This window comes from Thunnus maccoyii, chromosome 18, assembly GCF_910596095.1.
Source record: "Thunnus maccoyii chromosome 18, fThuMac1.1, whole genome shotgun sequence".
Lineage (NCBI taxonomy): Eukaryota > Metazoa > Chordata > Actinopteri > Scombriformes > Scombridae > Thunnus > Thunnus maccoyii.
Genome location: NC_056550.1, coordinates 19754022 through 19761339, shown reverse-complemented (window position 1 = coordinate 19761339; position 7318 = coordinate 19754022). Strand labels below are relative to the sequence as shown.

General features: G+C 40.9%; 1 pseudogene; it reads right to left on the bottom strand.

The window, feature by feature from the left end:
• Positions 1 to 1502: 1502 nt before the first annotated feature.
• Positions 1503 to 2914, bottom strand: LOC121883942 (annotated as a pseudogene).
• Between the last annotated feature and the right edge of the window lie 4404 nt (positions 2915 to 7318).

The following is a 7318-nucleotide window of genomic DNA, read 5'->3' as shown; positions in this document are numbered from 1 at the left end:
ATTCCATTTGGCCCATTTCTAGATTTCTACTGCCTCCTGAATCCAGCATTGATACTTGTTGCTTTCAGACGTGACCATATCTCTGAAAAGATCCCAAGTTTTGTTGCAGGAGAAGTATTGGATCTCACAAATGTGTTCACATTTCTTCTTTTAAGTTTAGTTCTGGAACTGGAAAGTTCATGCAATCCCATGGGTACAAAAACTAATACCAGAACTGTCAAGGTAAACAACAAAAATGACAAGAAAGAAAATAAATGTAAAATAAATGTATGCATACTGTATGTACATATGCAAATGAAGTTCTGACCTGCTCACTGACAGGTTCAGGAATTTTGATCCCAACTTGATGGAAATCACATGTCATCAGAGTAATTGAAAGTAGAAACCTGCCAAGCAGCACTGTGCAAAGGGATCATTATACCTGTCTGATCCTGGTCATACAACCATGACAACAAAAGAATGGAATATTTACGTACTGCATGTTATTACAATGTAAAATTGTTGGCAGTAGTGGAAAAAGGTCATTCACAGCCATGTCAACACACTGATCCATGCTGTTGATTAAATGTCAAAACAGTAAGTTTGTATTCTGCTGTATCTTATGAAACATGTAAGATACTGTCATATACTTGGATATTATGGTATATATATTTTGATATGTACTAATGATTACATATTCCTGTTGTGAGAACATATTGTTTCTGTGATTAAGTTGTAATTCTATTTTCAGAAACAAAATACTTGTTGAATTAATCACAAATCTGGAGAAAAAATAATAGATGTTTTTGTCAAGTCAAGTCAGTTATCTCAGCTTTAAGCTTTTTTTCACATAGAGCAGTTCTAGACTGTATTCTTTAATTTACAGAGACCCAACATCCCCCCTTAAACAAGCACTTGGTGACAGCGGCAAGGAAAAACTCTCTTTTAACATGAAGAATCCTTGAGCAGAACCAAGCTCTGGGTAAGTGGCCCTCTGCCTTGACCGGTTAGGTTTATAGAGAAAGAGGGAGGGGGAGAAGGGAGAGAGAGACACAGAGAAGCACAGAAACAACAATAATAACAATAATAATAATAGAAAACTTGACTAATAATAATAATGCTAAGTGTAGGCAGATATGACTAATAATAATAGTAGTAGCAGTGGGCGTCAAGCTGGACCACAAGGACAGCAGGTGGTCCGCAGCCACAGGCAGCAGCTGGTCCACAACTGAAGGTCCACATTGCGAGATGAGAAAGCACAAAACTACAGGGAAGATGCCAAGTTAGTAACATGCATTAATGGGACATGAATATGTACAGATGAAGAGGGGGAGGAGGAGAGAGAAGCTCAGTGCATCATGGGAAGTTACCCGGCAGTCTTGGCCTATAGCAGCATAACTAAGGGCTGGTCCAAGGCAAACCTGAGCAGCCCTAACTATAAGCTTTATAAAAAAAGAAAGTTTCAGTCTACTCTTAAATATAGAGAGGGTGTCGGCCTCCCAGACTCAAAATGCAAGGTGGTTTCAAAGGCCTCCCTTTTTACTTTTGGAGACTCTAGGAACTACAAGTAAGCCTACATTCTGGGAGCACAGTGTTCTGGTGGGGTAATGGGGTACTATGAGCTCTTTAAGATAGGATGGTGCCTGACCATTAAGGGCTTTGTAGGTGAGGAGAAGTATTTTAAATTCTATTCTGGATTTTACAGGGAGCCAATGAAGAGAAGCTCAAATAGGTGAGATATGATCTCTTTTTCTGCTTTTTGTCAGTACATGTGCAGCTGCATTCTGCACCAGCTTGAGAGTTTTTAGAGACTTGTTGGGGCAGCCTAATAATAAGGAATTGCAATAACCCAGCCCAGAAGTAACAAATGTGTGTACTAGTTTTTCAGCATTTTTTTGAGACAGAATGTGCCTGATTTTTCCAATGTTACGTAGGTGAAAAAAGGTTGTCCTTGACATTTGTTTCATGTGGGAGTTAAAGGACATATCCTGATCAAAGATAACTCCCAGATTCCCTACATGGGTGCGGGAGGCCAGGGCAATGCCATCTAGAGTAGCTATATGATTAGCTAATGTTTATCTAATGTCTTTCTATGGTTTTTAGGGCCAAGCACAGTAACTTCAGTTTTGTCTGAGCTTAGTAGCAGAAAATTGCAGGTTGTTCTGACACCAGTCAGTGTTGTTGTAAATTAGTGACACCTTCAGGCAGCTTGAGGTACTGTGCTTTCAAGGGTTTTCAAAAGTGCTGTATCCTCCATGTTGTTTTTTAGTTTACACAGCACAGCCAAGCAGCACACATGCAGGCTCTGTGCAGGCCCACAGAGTTTGATTTGATCCTTGGAGTAGATCTGTCTGTGAGTACAGTTACCTATCTTTGTAATTTAGTCATGTGTTTCAGAAACACTGTTAAGAGGATTTGTTGTTGTTTATGAGAAGAGTTATCTAGCTGCTGAGTTAACAATCTAAACTAATTTCTAGCATAGGCTACATTTTAAGTTAACACATTAATGCAAATTTATGTTGTTTGGTCTGTATAAGTTGTGTAGGCTAACTGTTACCTCACTTGGAAGCTTGTGAAGAAGAAAATTGTTGTAATATTGTTGCACACATTTCATTGCAACTGTGTGACACATTATGTATTCTTGTGTTTGTGATTGCAGTTTTACAATCTCAAGCTTCAGTAAATCACACTCAACATGAAGTACAGCCTACTGAGTCTTGTGTTAGCTATCTGTCTAGCTATGCAGTATGACGCATCTGCGAAGGCAGAATAGTAAAAACACATTTACACAGCAGGAAAGACAAAGAAATAACTCTGTGAACGGCACACCACTGCTTCAACCTTCAGACTCTCGCAAGAAACACCACTATGATGGATAGCCAGCAACCTACCTGACGACAGAGCGGAGATTCCCACTCCTGAGATCACACAGCATTTCCCACACCTCAGGCCAGTGGCTGACAAGATTCCTCCCCTCGATACCAGTGTTCCTATCCTCCTCCTGCTAGGCAGGGACATTCTGAGCTTACATAAGGTACGTGAACAGTGCAGCGGACCTCACAATTCACCATATGCCCAATGCCTTGACCTAGGCTGGGTCATAGTGGGAGAAATGTGCCTAGGTGGAGCCCACAAGTCAGATGATGTCAACGTCTACAGGACTCATGTCCTTCAGAATGGACGCACCTCCTTTCTTAAGCCATGCACCAACAGCATCCACGTGAAGGAGAGGTTAAATGTCCCAGCCCCATCTCACAGCCTGGTGATCTCTCTTAACACAAATTTGGATGGTCTAGGGGAAAGTGTGTTTCAAAAAAGGCTCTACACTTACGTAGCCAACAGAGTGGCTCGCATAAGAAGTTCCACCAAACCAGAACAGTGGCATTATGTGAAGACCGAAGAAAACCCTGCAGACCACGGAACCAGGCTAATTTCAGTAGCTTATCTGACTTTGTCCAGTTGGTTCTTCGGTCCATCATTTCTCAGCAAGGCAAACACAGGTCAAGATGATGGGACTGAATCATTTGAGCTTGTGCAACCAGAGACAGATGAAGAGATTCGACCTCAAGTTACCTCTCTTGCAACCAAGGTCACAAAGCAGTCTCTTGGATCAAAAAGGTTTGAACACTTCTCTGCTTGGAAGGCTCTAGTAAGAGGTATGGCAACTCTCATTCATGTAGCCAAGTCCTTTTCCAGTGAAACTCATATTGATGGGTGCAAGGGATGGCACTGCTGTAATCAGTCATGCACCTCAGAGCTTTTTCAGGCCAAGACAACCATCTTCAAGGCAGTGCAGGAGGATGTGTACAAGCAGGAGTTCAAATGCCTAACTCAGGGCATTAAAGTTCACCGCTGTAGTTCCCTTGTAAAATTGGATCCCTTTCTTGACAGGAATGGATTGCTTAGAGTTGGAGGTCGCATCCACAAAGCCGAATTGGAAGATGAAGAGAAACATCCACTGATCTTACCAGCTGGTCATCATATAGCCACTCTCCTAGTCTGGCATTATCATGATCAAGTAGCCCACCAAGGTCGCCACTTTACAGAGGGTGCACTGCGTACCGCTGGTGTCTGGATAGCAGGAGGGAAGAGGCTCATCTCCAGCATAATATTTAAATGTGTCATCTGTAGGAAGTTGAGGGGCAAGTCTGAGGTTCAGAAGATGTCTGACCTGCCTGCTGACAGAGTTTCTATGGATCCACCGTTCACACATGTAGGACTTGGTGTCTTCGGTCCGTGGAGTGTGACAACCTGTTGTTAGAAACACAACTGATTGGTGACTACTTGCTCAAGGATCTTAGAGAGAAATGGAAGGTTAGATATAGGTCTATAGTTGACTAAAACACCTGGATCAAGAATAGGCTAGGAAGAAATTTAATTACAGCTACTTTAAAGGACTATGGTACATAGCCTGTTAATAAAGACAGATCGATCAGATCTAATAAAGAAGGGTAAGACTTCCTTAAGCAGCCTAGTTGGGATGGGTCTAAGAGACAGGCTGATGGTTTAGATGAGGAAATCGTTGAAGTTAGTTCAGGAAGATCGATTGGAGAAAAACAATGTAAATATATATCAGGTTTCACAACTGTTTCTAAGGTTCCTGTGTTTGTGGATAAATCAGTACCTGTTGAGGGCAGGGGGTAATAAATTTTGTCTCTAATAGTTATAATTTTATCATTAAAGAAGCTCATGAAGTCGTTACTACTGAGATCTACTGTATAGGAATACTTGGATCAGTAGAGTTATGTCTCTGTCAGCCTGGCCAAAGTACTGAAAAGAAACCTAGAGCTGTTTTTATTATCATCTATTAATGATGAGTAATAGGCGGCTCTGGCGTTACAGAGGGCCTTCCTATACATTTTAAGACTACCTTGCCAGACCAAGAGAGATTCTTCCAGTTTGGTGGAATGCCAAATCCTTTCAAGTTTTCATTTTGTTTTGTTTGCTTTAATTTGCGGGTTTGGGAGTTATACCATGGAGCTAAATTCTTTTGTTTTATTATCTTCTTTTTTAAAGAAGATGGAGTCAAGTGTCATTCGCAATTAGCCTGCAGCACTATCGACAAGGTGATCAATTTGGGAGGGACTAAAATTAGCATAAGAGTCCTCTTGTATTGAGACATGGCATTGAATTAAATGCTGATGGAATAGCTTCCTTGAATTTAGCTACAGCACTATCAGAAAGACATCTGGTGAAGACATTTTTGTCTAATGGCATGTAGTCCTGTAATAGGAAATCAAAAGTTATTAAGTAATGGTCTGATAAAATAGGTTTTTGTGGAAAGACTATCAAATGTTCAGTTTCAATGCCATATGCCCCCCAACAAACACATACATGCACCTTAAATTGGAGCATAACCCTACAAGACAAATATGGATAATAAATGTTTTTTATAAGCATGCTATTTTCATAAGAGAAGAAAAATCAGTGCAACACTGGGACAACATTGTGATTGGATGTCCATGTGTGTTCGCATCTATATTAAAATCAACTCACTGTTCGGATGGCTCTGATCAAAATCAGGAAGACTGACGATTTCTCTCAGTGCTAATCTTGGTGTATTTGCTTTGTCTGAAAGCACTAGATAAAGAGGGAGAGGAAATGACAGCAGGGAATAATAAACATTCAATAAATAAAACAATGAACAAAAAACAGATTCTCATTTTCTTTGAAATTTCACTCGTCTTGAACCATTGATGGGTCCCCAGGTGCTTAGATCTAAGTCTACAGGTACTGAGTACCATTCAGCAGTCCTGATGACAGGGGGACATGGCCTTCAGCCAAAAGACCACACAAACACACACATACATACTCCACTGAGGGATACACCACATTGCAGCCGTCCCACCTCCACCCGACTCCACTGCTGTCTTGGATCACTGCTCATGTTGTCCAACACTGTTCCGCCTGGGAAAGATCTCAACTATCAATCTCCAAGCTGTCAGCCACACTGAACCACTGGACCCCTGACGAATCCTGCAATAGAAATCAAACAGCCCTTCCTCTCTGTAGTGAAAGTCTGTTGCTGTCTTGTCCTGCTTTGAACATCAGCCTGTGAAGGTTGATTGAGTGGTCTCGGGGAAAAAGGAAAACAAACAAGCAGCGTGAAAGTGAATGTGAGATGAAGCTCAGCAGCAGATAGTAGAAAACACGCACCTAATTGGCTGCTACAAGGAGGAACATGACAAATTAATGTTGTTAGTGGGGCAGTGGATTTTACAGCAGATTAGGTATTCAGTGTATTATTTCCAACTTTTAAATGAAGGTCAAAAACAACTAAATCTTGCAGTGTTTATGAGCTCTATCATCAACAATTGCACTGCTATAGGAAGAAAATTATTCAAAACAATCTCTACCATGACTGCAGATGAATACAACCTACCTTCCTCTTAATGGATTAAAATAAGCACTTACTTACAGATAAGAGGTAGCATCACTACCTCTTCACAGCTGCCATTATACTCCTTTTATATGTGAGACCTCAGTTACTGTGAGGCCTAGACACTTTATAATCTGTTGTTACAGACAGGTTCATGTTAGTGACCTTTAGCTGTGCCAGCACATGCATATTATGCTTAGGGTCTTGCACTTCTCTCCGAGAACCTCTCTGTCTCTGTCTTCCCCTGGTCCTTCCCTTGAATTCCAACCTCCTTTTCCTGCCTTCTAAAATCAATTATTATTGATTTTTCTGCACTCTTTGGGGTGGAGTCAAAAGAGGGGACAAAGGAGATAAAACCACAGGCGAATTGCTAAAGTAACTCCACTGTACCGTGGGGGACTGACATTATCGTGAGAGAGGAGTCAGGTGTTGGTTTGACTCCATTTAAAAACACTGGAGAATAAGAGTAAATGGCATCCTCTGCTTACCAGGAAATTTCAAATGATTCATGCGCTGGATCTCAGCCAAGAGTCAACTGTTTTATGGCACAATCTGATATGATGCCAACTAACTAGGCGTAGAGAGAGGGGGGGGGCAAACTACTTCACACTTTGCACAGAGACAACTGTGGCTTAAGAGCTGATTTAAAATGATCAAAATCATCAAAGTGGTGTGATATGACGACAGATGATACAACATTCAGCCCTCGCTTCTTATGGACACCAAATATCTTCAACAAGAGATCTGGTTATATAGTTACAAAAGTTAGTGTAAACCCAGAAGGATATAAACAAAATGTAAAAGCATGGCAGCTGTTTGTGCTATATTGGTTGAAGATGTTATACTGGCATCTAGAAGCATTTTTTATGGAATTCATCATGTAGTACAGGAATGATTAGTTGAGTAATCAATAGAGTACAAGCACAAGTACATTTACTCAAGTACTGTACAATTTTGATG